The 14,481-nt window shown below is 50.8% G+C and overlaps 1 protein-coding gene across 2 annotated transcripts in view; it reads right to left on the reverse strand.

The window, feature by feature from the left end:
- The window catches only part of ACSL6 (acyl-CoA synthetase long-chain family member 6), a 51,904-nt gene that overhangs the window by 37,093 nt on the left and 330 nt on the right, over positions 1 to 14,481 (reverse strand). The gene's annotated exons all lie outside the window — the stretch shown is intronic.

Here is a 14,481-nt window from a genome sequence, read left to right on the forward strand (position 1 = left end):
CTGAAGTCCAGGTAGAGCACATCCACAGCCTTTCCCTCATCCACTAGGCGGGTCACCTGGTCATAGAAGGAGATCAGGTTGGTCAAGCAGGACCTGCCTCTCATGAACCCGTGCTGGCTGGGCCTGACCCCCTGGCTGAGATGCTGCAGAGGAGGGGATCCAAACAGTTAGGGTTTCCTGTTAAGCCCCACAGTGCTATTTATGACTTTACCAGCAGTCCAGGTCTTAAAGAAAAAGCTTTTCTGCCGCAGGAGCCCAGGCAGCCCCTTTCCTCTCGCCCTCTGGCTTCGCTCCAGCCTGCAGAGCTACCGAGTGATTAATGGAGGGGCTTCACTCCCGTGGAGAGGCCACGACTTCCCACACAATGTCGTGCTGACATTAACACTAACCAGCTTTTTTCCTCCTGGGAACAGTGTCTGGGTTACTCTGGAGGTTGGGACTACCCTCTCACAGCCTTTACCCGTATTTATGCCGAGCGAGCTCCGGAGGCCGGCACAGGCTAGCCTGCAAACAGGGGGGCACCCCTCACACAAGGCTCTGGAGGAGGTTTTTAAGTTTGCACAAGCAAAAAAAACCACAGCGAACAGTTAACCTCACCCATTGTTGGGCTACAACGTGGTGGAGGGCAGCAGGGAGCGGTGGCAGTGACACAGAGCCCATGTCTGGGGTCATCTCCCTCCTGTGGGCTCTGGCCCAGTCATCCCTTGGGCCAGATACTGCACCCCAGTGCCAGCCCAGCATCCCGCAGCCACCTCTGCTCCCCCAAGAGTTCCCGACTCTGCAAACCCTCTGGGACCACAACCAGCCCCTCCAAGAATGGTCGCAATGATCACAGCAAATGAAACAGCATCTAGATGATGTTACTGGGCAATACCCACCCATGGGGTCATTTTCTTCTGAGCTTTGAGCATCTTTCCAGAAATCTCCACATCTGGTAAAATATTGACTGCGTGGCTGCAATGACGTTACGATGAACTGAGATGGAGCACTGATTTCTCCCCTCAATATTTCTCCCCATCAGGCTATGAAAAGCAGCTTGCCAAACACACTTTTACTAGCCAACTACAAAAAGTGGGAGGGCTCAGTGAGGGAGCTATTCATTTACTGACAAATTAGCTATTTGTGCAAAAGCATTTCAGCAAGTCCCACTTAAAACTGTCTGCTCCCAGAAACACAGCCTGTCCCACCAAAGGTAGCCACCCAGTTTGCCATGGCTGCTGGTTACACTGAAATCTTGAGAATGACTCCCTCGACATCAGCCTGTGAGCGGTGTTTTGTATCCCCTGTGCAGCCAAGCTGAAAGCTGGGAAGGTGCCCGTGGGAACAGTGAAGCAGTGGCAGCGCTGCCATGGGGGGATGTTTGGCCGCAGCTGCGTGCTTCTGCCCTGCTTGGGTGCGGGTATCGCCTGGGGAGCACCAGGGCCAGGCCTTTGTGCACATCTGTCCAGGTGCAGGGCACCCATGGACATCTGGAGTTGGCAGCACCGGCAAAAGGATCGCAAGAGTCAGGGTTGCAATAAAAAGAACAAGTGTTGGAAGCCAGACCGTATACAATATGGGAATAAAACTATTTCTGTTATAATGCAGATGATGAACAAAGTGTGATTACACCTTTACTGACTTTGCATCTCTCTGACGTGTCAGGTGTCATTTACAGCAGTACCTGGATTTTAAAGTTTGCTCTAGAGATGTCAAAAGCATGCTTTTAGTCTGCCAAAAAGATACGATGCTTTAATACAGAATTAAGACTCACTTATAATTGCTGGAAGGTATTTGGCTTGAGCAAAGTGATGGGCACGGTGCTCCTTGGGTTGGCATGGAACATACTGGAGTGGTGGCAGGGATACCGTGGACCGTCAAGTGCCACGAGCAGGGTGCCGTTGGCAGCACTTGCTTCTGCAGTGAGGTAAAACGTGCTGCAGCAGCCAAAGTTACACAAGACCTACAGGGAAACTCCTTAAATTGCACTCATTCCATCCGCTCCCAGGGGAGAAATCAGAACATTTATCTCAATCAAATGCTTGTGGTACATTTATTATTTCTGACCACTTGTGCCACATTCTGCTGCCTTCTGCTAAATTCCCCCTTGGGACATTATTTCCCACCGACCTGAAGTTTTTGTCGTGCAGCAGATCTTATCCCTGGAGCAGGTGTCTGAATCCTTCATTCATAACCACATCAGCTGGATTAAATAAATAAGTATGACTGGAAGACAGAAGTTCACTCTTCCCTGCTCAAGGGAAGCTGCTGGCCCATTTCCATAGTAAACTTAAAATCCTTGCAGACTTCATGGTCACAGGAATCTCTTAGATCCTTTGTGATGAAATAAAAAAATATGTAAGTACTTCTTGTTAGAGACTCATTTTAAGTACACCAGAGGGCATCTCAGTGGATGCCACAGCGATGGAGATGTCAGTAATGGCAAATAATATCAGAAAATACACTTGGAAGCAGAAATCCATTTAGTCTTCTGCCCAAATGCAGTGACAAGTGTGCTGGGATCCCTGGGAGAGCTAAGTAGAAGTGCTAGTGGTAAGAAGGTTCACAAACTCATCTGCTTATATTTTCCCACTTTCACTTAATAATCTAAGTTCAATAAAGACTAAACATATACATTAAGAACAAGATCCTGTTCTCAAGAGTGAACTTACCCAGTCAAGGGAAGTTCCCAGCACCTTTGAATCCTCTTATTCAACCTGAGACCTGTAACTTCAGTCACTGACCCCCGTTTCTGATCACCTTTGGTTTTTGCACTACAAAGCTCATCCAGCTTGGCTTTTGCAACAGCTAATCTTGATTTTTGCAGCCCAAAGTGATTCGTGATGAGCCCGTACTTGATCTGCTTGGGGCAGCAAACCTGCCTTGGGAAGGTGGCCAGGAAAGGGGCCCAGGTGTGTTTGGGAGGAGCAGCACGGTCCAGACAGAGGAGAAACGCCCCGGCACCCTCCTACCCCGGGGGAGGCTGTTTCTCCTTCGCCTGCGGAAACAGGGCGCGGGGCTGCCCGGATCACAGCCTGCTCCGACGAGTCAAGCTGAGCGCCTCGTGGTCACACGCTCTCTGTGAATATATTTCTCATGTGATCAGGAAAATAAATAATAATAAAAAAAGAGCCAGCACGGTTGGGCTGGGTTTCCCCATCAGTGAATATATTCTCATGTGATCAGGAAAATAAATAAAAATAAAAAAAAGAGCCAGCACGGTTGTTTCCCCATCAGCAAGGCAGCGTCATAACCCCAGAGCACATCGCGAGCAGCCGCTGCCATCACCTCGGTCTCAGGAGCAGCGGCAAGACGCCCTCCGCACCCCTTCTCCAGCGGTTTTGTCCCATTTCTGTTACCTGTGGTGAATCCACCACCCTGCTGCGGCGCGCGCTTCCCATGAGCAAGCGGCCCTGGGCGCAAGCTTTCCCCATCAGCAAGGCAGCGTCATAACCCCAGAGCACATCGCGAGCAGCCGCTGCCATCACCTCGGTCTCAGGAGCAGCGGCAAGACGCCCTCCGCACCCCTTCTCCAGCGGTTTTGTCCCATTTCTGTTACCTGTGGTGAATCCACCACCCTGCTGCGGCGCGCGCTTCCCATGAGCAAGCGGCCCTGGGCGCAAGCGAGCGAGCGGAGCACAGCGTCCATGCGCGTGGCAACACTGACATTACCATTCATTCCAAACGGGACTTCACATTACCACTGGATTTCTAAAGTATTCCCATGGCAGAGAAAAGAGAAACAAATATGCAAGGGGGGACAGAAGAAAGAGGTTTCGAGAAATGAAGAAGCGCTGGTTAGCTGCTAGGAGGGAACAGCCATGGGCGAGAGTCTGGGGCTGCCCAAGTTGGATGGCACGCCTGAAACCTCCCGCGCCCAGGGTTTGGGGTGAACAGGGCTTCTGCAGCCAGTCTTTGGGCGGCTAGCAGTGACACCGCGCTTCGAAGGACCGACCAGCCTTTGTTAACAGGCAATCACCACAGGGACAATGCTTATTTTATTTTTTTTCGTTACCAATGGCACTATTGTGCGATTCGATTTTGATCTTTTCCTGCTGGAAGCGATTCTGTAACTCCAGTGCAGACAATGGAGTTTTAGTGACATAACCCAGTGTGGGAACAGCCTCAAACTACTGGTGTATGCATAATGCAATTAAAATTTTACCCATCCTGTGCAGGCGTGCAATCACATCCTTCCTACCATTACATCAGCGCCCAGGCGCCTGCTTGGGAAGGAAAACTCCTTTTGAGATGCTTTTATCCTCCTGCCCACCATGCATTCACAGCGGGGTAGGGAAGAGGCGGGTGATTCATTTTAAGTTGGGAACTGGGCAAAACGTCTCATTACTATCCCTATATTCAAGCACACAAAAAAAAGACTATTCACATTTGACTTTATAGCACTAAACCAAAATCAAATAAGCAGCTTTTCAGTCTGTCTGAGAGAATTAACTATTTGCAGCTGGGAACTACAAAATGCAGCCAGCAGACACCCAACGGCTCAGAGCCTGCAGACCCACAGCTTCTCTCCGCGCGAGCTGCAGCGAGAGGAATATCCCCATCAGCAGGCACTCACCACAGATCCATGTCTTTGGCTACGGCACTGGCTGCTCACTCATTTCACTGAGGAAACAGAATTTACAGGATCTAAAACATCTTGATCCAGAGGGGCAGATTTAGAGGGATTTCACTCAAGTGAAACCGTATGAGCTTTTTGAACTCTTAAAGCTGCGTTTTCTCACATTCAGCTCCGCAGACCCCAGGCTCTGAGATTTGTAGTTGCTCTCCTGAAACGGGGTCGGTGACAGAAGATTTGCACAAGGAGGCACCCAGCAAAATTTGGACCATCCTCCCTTACCTTCCCCCGCAGAAGAAAAACATGCTCGCAGTACCCTGTACACAAGGTTCACATGACTTCGAGATGAGGATTCAAATAATCTTGTGACTATGTCACTACGTAAGAGTCTCCATTTACAGAGTGCAAGGGAGCATCAGAATTCACAGGGTCACATGAAACGGGCAGGTATTGGTCAGACTGCATCACTGGAACCCATTTGCTAATTTAAACGAAAGCTATTTCAATGGTTAACGTGTTTCTGAAAACATGTGCGCAGAGGCTGCTGTAACCGTGCAGGCAGAGGGCATTTGGGGATTTTGTGCATTGCTTGCAGAGTACAAGTCTTTTTCTTTTTTTTTTTTTTTTCCTCCTCCTTTTTCCAAGCTTCATGCAAGCATGCGGTGGGACAGCAATCCTGGGAGGAGCCGCTGTCATTAAATGCGGCTCAGGTACCACTGACTCTCTCCAACTTGGCCAGGGCAGCAGCTCTTGGGAGACCACAGGCTATGAATTCCTAATCACTGTTGTAATTAAAACCAGAGACGATGCCAAGCCAGCCTCTGCCATGCACTTCCGCAAATTTTGCTTGTGTGGGCACAGAAGTTGAGAAGTTGGATGAACCTTCCGTTCCCGGCTTAAGGCCCGTCTGGGTTGCAGTCGGGCTCAGCCGAGGAGGGGCAACACCGGCCGTTCTGCAGCAGACTGGTCCCACACTTGCACAGACAGAGATGCAAAAGATTTTATGAGAACAAGTGATCTAATGATATCTCCAACCACAAAAACTGAAGTCCAGCCTTTGTTGTGCTTCAGCCACAAATGCAATACCCAGTTTATTCCGAACCTGCAGATTTTTTCTCATCTGTTTTAGTTAAAGAGGAGAAAATTTGGGAAGCTCAGGGCACTTGGCCACCTTTCTATTTTCAGCTAGTTTGAGATTAGGTCAATTTTATTCTCTGTTTTAATAGTTTTACACTATAGTGCTTATGGAAATGGTAATGCCACACTTTATAGCAGGCACAAAGCCAGCTGAACAGTGTTAATCACAGAGAGGAAATGCCATAATATACTTATTGATCATTACAGATAGCTACTGAGAACCTTACAGAAGGGTTGTGCTGCCATGAGACAGGAAGGCAGACAACCCGCGAGCCCTACAAACTGCTTGAGAAAGAGTAAAGGGGGGTGATAAACATAAACAGGAAATTACGAGCACCAAAAGTATCTGAAACTATGAAAGAATCAATGTGCAGAAATCCAGTAAACAGCCCCAAAACGAAGCAGAAGACAAGTGATACTTGGCTCACATACTTTTGCAGGACTCCTATCCACTTCCTGGCCTACGCGTGTAATTGTGGTATAAACTCGCCGCCACAACAGTGACCCGAAATACATCATTACTTGGGCTGCATCCCTCCGCGAGCGGCTCGGGCACCGGCGACCCCGCAGCCCTGACCCATCTTGCACTTACTTAGATGTGTATACGGGGACCCTCTGTACTCTGCAAGGATTAATCAGATGTAACTACCTGGGATTCAGCAATTATTGGGATTATCAGCCCAGCTGAGGCTAATACTATATAAAACTTTCTTAAACTTTACCTGCTTTTGCTCCTCTAAAGGGGCATGTTTCACTATAGCCCTTTTCCCCATTTAAAGTCTCTCGCCTTCAGTCAGATCGCACTGAAGCGAACTCCCATGGCCTCCGTGTGATGTATCACTGCTTTGATTTTTGGGACAGTATATTTTCATCAAAACTGTGTTTTCCATTAAAAAAAATGCCCCCTACCCACCAAAACCAGACCAAAACAAACTCTTGCAGGTGCTTAATTTTACCCACTGTGAGTGAAATAATTGACTCCCAAGTGCAACAATATATAAACCACAGTTACCGTGTTTTACTTAGATTACACAATTCTTCGCAGGGTCAAATCATAATTTTATATTTAATTTAAGAATCAAAGCAAAGACATTAGTCCTCATTGACTATGGTCCCACTATAACTCAGTGAGTCATAACTGGGAAGAAAAAAAAAGACAAAAAAAGAAAAAGGAACCAGTTTAGGAGATAAAATTGCTTTTTTTGATTATTATGCTGGGACTCAGACAGCATAAGAAGGTGAGAGGCGATGGATTCAGAACACATATTTGCTCTTGGACATCTATTTGCACGGATAGCGAACAAGGGAGGAAAGGCACACAATGCCTGCGAGGCTGTGGCATCTCTCCGGGGAGCAGACACTGGAGAATCACCCAGTGAGCAAGAAATGTAATAAAAGCAGGTTATAATTCTTATATTGTATTTTTTAGTAATGAAAAATGTCCTTCTCCCCTTCCTTTGGGAATCAGACCCATCCAATCTGTTAAACTGGCCGTTTGCCAGCAAGACTATTAAAGAACGAGGTTTCAATGGTACATAAGCCTCTTTAGCTCGAATTGCTTTCACGCCGGCAGAGCCGGCCGGGGGCTCGCTGCACCCCGAACTGGGTGTCTGGGGCACGGGAAGCAGACGCGGGGCTGTGGCGAGGCCATCGGGGACCGTTCCCGTGACACTGCCTCCCTGCTCACCCCCTCCCGGTCAGCAATGCAGAGTTGTCTGCCATGAAAGAAGGCTTTACAGCCAGGTCAAGCCTCTTTGATCCGTCGGAGGGGAATAAGGCAAATAAAGTTCACGGCAAGGAAGCCAGCAGTGCTTTTGCGTGACCTGTGGTTCCTGCGCGGAGCGGGGAGAGGACAGGGACGAATGAAAGGGACCGGTTCAGCATGTGGTTGGGGCTGTGGTATAAATTTGGCCCAGTGATGTAAGTGCGACTATTTTTTTAGGAGAGGCAGGCAGAAGAACGCCTGGTGCAGAAAAATTGTCTCAGAGAGAAAGCTGCCAAAGGATTTGGTACCATTATATATACATATATATACACACATAAAATTATATATCTGCATATGTGGATGTATATGCTTGTGTGTGCATATATATATATAAAATATAGATATATAAATTTCCCCCTGCTCTGGGTGACTGATGATTAACACTTGTGCCACTAGCATTATTGCAGAGACATCTCACGCTACTGCTCTGTGTTCCTGAAAAAACTCCTTCTCACCAAGTATCTGGTGTGTGAACAGCACGGGCTCCTCCTCAGCGCGACCACGGCACCACGCTCTGCTGGGGCTGCTGGGGACCGAGCCGGTGGCAGAGCCCAGCGCTGGGCGCAGGGGCCCCGCTGGCCCAGCAGCCCCCTCCAGCCTCCTCGCCACCCCAACGCCGAAGGCAAGGCGCAGACAAAGGATGGGAATCTCCAAGCAACCCGGAGGAGCGGCACTGGCCTTCGCTCCCTCCTGCCCTGCACTGCCGAGAAATGCATTTGCAAGGAAACGCATTTGCAAGACACAAGAACTTTGCAAGAATCCACTAAAAAAGGAAAAATGCTAACAAGGAGCTCAATGTCCTGAAAGTCCAATTTTACAGAAAGAGCACAGTAATTGCACATAAACAGAGGTATTTAAAGTATCTAAAATATCTACAGCATACCAGTCCCTTGCCAAGAGAAATTATTCAATAAATAATTCAGTGGCTGTGCGGAGATCTTACTTTACACACTTGTAATGTTTCAAAGAGCAAAATCCATCACCCGGCTGGCTGGAAATGCCCCGTGCTTGGAGCCAAGCAGGGGCCACGCCGCCAGCTTATCCCTCTGCTTTGGGTCCACCTATTCAGCCGCTGATGCCAAACTCCCACGGAAAGCTTCATCCTCTGGTCTCACACCTCCTCGCCACACTCAGGCACACCTCACAGATGTGAGCCAACCTAAAAATACCTTTCGCACCCTCGAGCAGATTGGCACAGCAGTACTCTGAAGCCTCTGTGACTCACGCGTACAGGAAAGCTGAGACTGGGATCCTGGTCCAAATCTGCCACTTGTCTGGATAACAAAGCATTAGGAAGCCCGTGCAAGTATTTTAAGTTTCCTACCAGAAGGGAAAAACTCAACGGCTCAGAGCTCTGTTGTCTCTGAAGTCTATCAATTGCCTAAGGCACAGTGACGAAAAAGCTCCTCTAACTGCTGAAATGTCCTTAAAATGTTACCCAGTGCTAGCATGTGATGAGCCAGAGTCACAAGGTTTTGTGGACCAGGCTAAAAACCTCTGCCTGTGGTTGCAGAGGATGAAGTTCAAATGGCAAAACCCACCTGGGATATTTTGCACCCGCTGTCGTCATCACATCCCTCTCGTGCCAGCGTGGCTGCTGCATTCTTGCCCAAAGCAGGCTCAGGCAATTCCTTCAAGCTAAAACGTAACCCAGCCAGAAGAAGCAGCAAAACCCCCAAAGCTGTGTGGTTTTCTGGCTCTTCGGTCTTCTGTCTGCAGCTCTATCAGAACTTCTCACACAGCTGTGCCAAAACCAGATCAGGGGCTGCAAAGTTTCACCCAGGGAAACCACAGCCTGATCATTCCCTGCCCTCATCCTGCCTGCCTCCTTGGCTCGCAGGCCCACGGGAGCAACTCGTGGCGGTGACTAAAGCAGGAGAGAATTTGCCCTTGAGCCTTATGGAAAAGCTTACAGGTGCCAGTGAATCCTGTGCATGTTTGCTGGGGCTCATGTTTAAGCGCCGTGCCCTACAGGCATCGTTAGAGTGGGGCTGGCTTCTGTCCCTGCACTGCACCGTGCTGCTGCTCTTGCCAGGGCTGGGGTTCAGTTCTGGAAGCTGCTTCCAGAGCATCTGCAAAGCTCCCCCACTTCCCAGAAGGACCCATGATCGTTTGTAAATCTCAGTTCTTGTGAAGAAGGGGCTTTGCTGGGTTTTTTGGTGGGTTTTTTATTTTTTGGGGGTGGTTTTTTTTTTTTTTAGTGACATTGATGGTTGATTGTCCCATATGCTATATGGTTCTGGAATGCCATGTGACAGGCAGCGAACAAACAGCTTAAATAATTGCATAAAAATAGTTATCTGGGGCAGAGTACAAAGAGAAGCACTGAATGGAGAGGGAAAAGGCAGCTGCACCCATGACAGCTGGTTTTGCAGAGCAGAAAGACGAAGGTCCTCTGCAAAGAGCTTGACAGCTTGTTGCCAGGCAAAGTTTTGACATTTGCCTTCAAATATTGACTGGATTTAAACAAACCTTGGTACTGTCCGTAGAGGCCGTGGTCCAGCTAAGAACCCCAGTAACGTGAAGTTTCTGGAGCAGTGTCAGTGCTGGTCAATGCAGAGGCGCAGGGACCACCAGCTGGACGTGGCGGGGGAAGGAAAGGGGGGTCCCACCACAGCACCCAGTGGGCTGGGGAAGTTCAGCTACAGGCCTTGCCAATTCCCATTTCATTGTTCTAGTTTCTTTCTTTTTTTTTTCCCCCCCCTTTCTTTCTTTTATGAAAAGCACACCTTTCATTGCTCAGCGGAGGCTGCAATTTGCAATAGTGCTGTCTGCCTCAGCCTCGACTGCACCGGCACTCCCGGCCCCAACCCACAGGCTACCCAGAGCCCCCGGGAATCACTTTTTGTACCCCTGCAGACTACATCCTGCCCTTCAATGCACCCAGGTGGGATGTAACCCCCTCTGCAGCTCGCTGCAGGGCTCGTTTTCAGTCTCCCCACCTGCACACGCCAGAGCCAGGCCCTCTGTGGTGATCTCGGTCTGCAAAGCCCCTAGCCCAGGGCTGAGTGGAGGAAAGGAGATTTTGGGTAAAATTTTCCACCCTCACACACGCAGGCAGGGAAGAAGCAAGCACACAAGCATGCGCTGCCCTGGCTGTCGTGGGCTGGCTCTGCTCTGTCCCCACAGCAGGTCACTGCCAGGCAAGGACAGGCACGCAGGCAGGTCCCTACACTGCCAGTTCCCAGCCTGGCTCAGCCCTCCACGATCATTCACACCCTGTCCTTGGCCGTGTCTGCATGGTCGGTATGTGCGAGACCGGTCGCAGTGACACAGGGGGTTGAAGGGACACCAGAAGGCAGGAGCTGGCCCTGCCTGCTCTCCCGCTGTGTGCACACACTGCACCAGGTTTGATTTCTGCTTGCTGTTTGCACGGCGGGATAGAATCATAGGGTCATTTAGGTTGGAAAAGACCTTTCAGGTCATTGAGTCCAACCGCAAACCCAGCACTGCCAAGTCCACCACTAAACCATGTCCCTAAGCGCCACATCTACACGTCTTCTAAATACCTCCAGGGATGGCGACTCAACCACTTCCCTGGGCAGCCTCTTCCAATGCTTGACAACCCTTTCGGTGAAATTTTTCCCAGTATCCAATCTAAACCTCCCCTGGCGCAACTTGAGGCCGTTTCCTCTCGTCCTATCACTTGGATGGGGTGACCCAAACCCACACCACTGCTGGATGGGGCCGCGGGGCTCCCTCCCGCCAGCCGGTGCTCCCCTCTGCCTTGCACCCACCCTGGGGTGCACAGCTGTTGGCCGGAGCAGGCAGCTGAGTTGGCACAAAACTAACTGTCCTGCAGAAATAATGGAAAAAATGGTTAGTTTCCAACCAAATCCCTGCCTGGGGTGATCATATGGCATCATAAGCACTGGTGCCATGACGGAGCCAGAAGCGTGCGTGCAGGGAGGGCAGCTGGAGACCTTGGCGGCAGCACGGCTCAGGGTGGCTTCGTTTAATGCTGGAACTGCAGCGCGTGGTCACAGGGACTGGTCACAGGGACCACCCTGAGCTTCACCTGGCCCCAGCCGGTGGGAGCAGGGCAGCTCCCCGACCCACCTCCTGCCCTGCCAGAAGCAGACTGCAGCCGAGCCCGTGCAGGCTGTGATGCCCCACTACATCCCAGGCCGTGGCTGGATAGCACAACAAGTCCTGCCAGTGCAAGGAACCCCCCTGCCTGCCTCCTGCCCCTGGTGTCATTCCCACTTCTACCCTGCCTTTCCCAGGCGCCAGCACAAATATTTGTGCAGCAGCCCAGGGAATGGTGCAGGGGGACTGATCCAGCTGCAAACCTTTTGGGCTTTGTTGCCGCTGTTTCTTTTGGCGGCAGTATCAGAACAAAGTGATTTCTGAATAACACTCCGAGCATCCTGCACGGCCATTGCTTTATAGTCAGGCAAGTATGGCAGCCCTGGGAACGCATCATCCAAAGCGACGTAGAAACCTAAACAAGCTTTTAAGAGAAGACCTTCCATAACGCTTAAGAGACAACGCAATGGCATGCTCAGAGCTAGTCCTGCAGAGGATAGGAAAGAACAGGAACATTTCGTACACCATCTCCCAGCCATGCGTTAGCCTGCATTGTATCGCTGACAGCTCATCCTGGACTGAAACTCTTGGTCAAATTTCAATTTTGCGTTGCCTTCTATAATATCAACAGTTAGGTAGGAAGTGTTTGCAGCAGGGCTAAGCGGGCCAAACTGCAGCTGGCATTGCCTCCAGCTGTGAAGATCCTGGAAATTGGGCCCATTCCTGTCTGCAGGATGCTGCCCCTGCAGTATCGCACCGCAGATTTTCGTCTGCCGCTGCAGAAGACGTAGACTGAGGCTGAGACCTGCTAGCTTGTACTGTGTAACAGCTAAGCACTGTCTCTATTATAAGGAGCAATTCCCTTTAAGCCAATACGACAGCTTGAAGAGCTCCAAAATTTACTGACTTGCCACCACAGTAAAAGCAGAGCCGTATGAACAATGAGCAGACTAAAAGGCCCTTTGCCAGTTGTGTGTCAAATGTGTGCCCATGAAGACAGTGTTATGACCGTCACTCTGGAATCTGAAACTAGAAAATTACATCGAAAACGGGAAAAAAGTAACAGTAGTGTCATGATCTAACTATAATAAATACAGTTGTATCCTTCACTTACAGTAAGCTGTCTGTAATTACACCGGGTTAATTAGCAATCAAGTACCCTGCAAGTTGTAGCGCTTTTCTGAAGGACCCTGTCCGCAGAGATGGGAAGGAGTGAGGGGACCCCGGAGGTAGAAGTACACCTGGAGAGAGCAGGGTTTTATCCAGACCCTGTGCACATATAACGTGACTGCCTGCATCAGGTCCAGGATTTATCCCAAAACAAACTAGCACCCAAAGAAGGCTTTGAAAGTTGCTCAAGGCTAATTTGGCAACCTTGCAGTGCAATAAGGGGCAAGAAAATAAGGGTTAAGAAAGAGGTAGGTCATGTGCCAAAAGACCTGAAGGGAAGCAACTCCGTCCTCCCTTTGCAGGTCGACCGAAGGCAGCGGGACAGGCAGCGGGACAGGCCTGCCAGCTCCTGCCGTGCCCTCTGCCTGCCTGGGCCCTGCGCCAGCAGCCTACAGTCACCACCGAAACACGGTGCCCACAAACAGCCAGAGCTTCTCAAAATAGTCTCTGCATGTTTTCTGTGCGCGAGAATATCAGCGTGCTTTTAAAGGAACATAACTTTACATTTCTCTCTTGCACGTGAAGCCAGTAAGAACACACCGTTCACTGCAGAAATGGTCACCACATTAGGAACCGCTCTCACTGCGCTGGAAAACAGCAAATAACCATGTTTGGTTTCTGCAGGTTCTCCGAGGAGGCCCTGCAGCTGCACACAGCCACCTCGGCAGCTGCACTGAGCAGCCATGCCCAACCCACCACGCCATAACCACTGGGAACAAGCAGGGACCCTCCGCCCTCCAGAAGCCTCTCTGAACCCCCTGAAAGCATCCTCTTCACATCCCCAACCCAACCTGCCCCCATCACGCCAAAGGATGGGACGTACCGGGGACGGGCACACACTAATGCAACACAGCAAGCAAGAAACCACACTCGACGTCCAGAGCGGGTATTTCATGCCTACAGGTAAGGTTTCCATGTTCTGTGCCTCACACCAGGGTACACCCCCACCAGCGTTTGCACCCCGCGCACCGGCAGGCTCTTCCCGCGTGGATGGAGCACACACGTGGTAACATGCTTGAAGGAGGCGTGAATCCACAGCGTTTGATTAGGAACAGCATCGCACAGTACATTTAACGCTTGTAACCTGCAGCCACTGCGTAGCTTTGGCAAAGGCACATGTCAGTCACCAGCATTTGGAGATCCCACAGACAGCAACGTCCATCACAAAGAGCCTACCTTGAAGTCTGGGTGGTTGAAACTCGATGTACAGAAAGCCTAGAAGCCCGCAGGGTGTCAACCACAATTAAATGAGTTTGCCGGCCTCTGCAGAACTCCTGCTATCGGAAACAAGCCCTGATGTTTTGGGGAATGAAGCCCAAACAGGCAGAGCCTTCCCGGGGCACCCCCAGAAACCAGCCTTCATCTCTGCATCCAAGTGACCTTGTCTCCGGCACACGGCTGGGGTGCAGGCAGAGCTGCCGTCACCGGTGAGCCCACAGAGGTGCCTGGGGGGGCCCTGGAGCCCCGAGCTGGAAGCAGCGGCCACCGCCATTCCTGCGGCTGGGGCTCCCCCCCCCCCCCGGGGGCCGCCTGCAGCCCTGTGACCTCCAGCCAGAGCCGGGCTGGGGCTTTCCCCCCCTCTAAGGCTCTTAGAAACCTCTGAAATAACAGGAAACTGCAAAAGCCACAAACTCTCTCCGGTGCTGGTGTTTTAGCCCCGTCCTGCCAGCCGCGCCGGCGGGCTCTCCCCGGATTGCAACACCAAGAAACGCAGCCGAGACCCCCTTTTCCCGCAGCAGCGGCGGCGCCCGCGGGGTCCCTCTCTGCACGGAGGGGTCTCCCGCACCCCTTTTTTTTTCGGTTTGGTTTTTTTTTTGCGGTTTAT

This window comes from Aptenodytes forsteri, unplaced genomic scaffold (genome assembly GCF_000699145.1).
Source record: "Aptenodytes forsteri isolate BGI_AS27 unplaced genomic scaffold, ASM69914v1 Scaffold54, whole genome shotgun sequence".
Lineage (NCBI taxonomy): Eukaryota > Metazoa > Chordata > Aves > Sphenisciformes > Spheniscidae > Aptenodytes > Aptenodytes forsteri.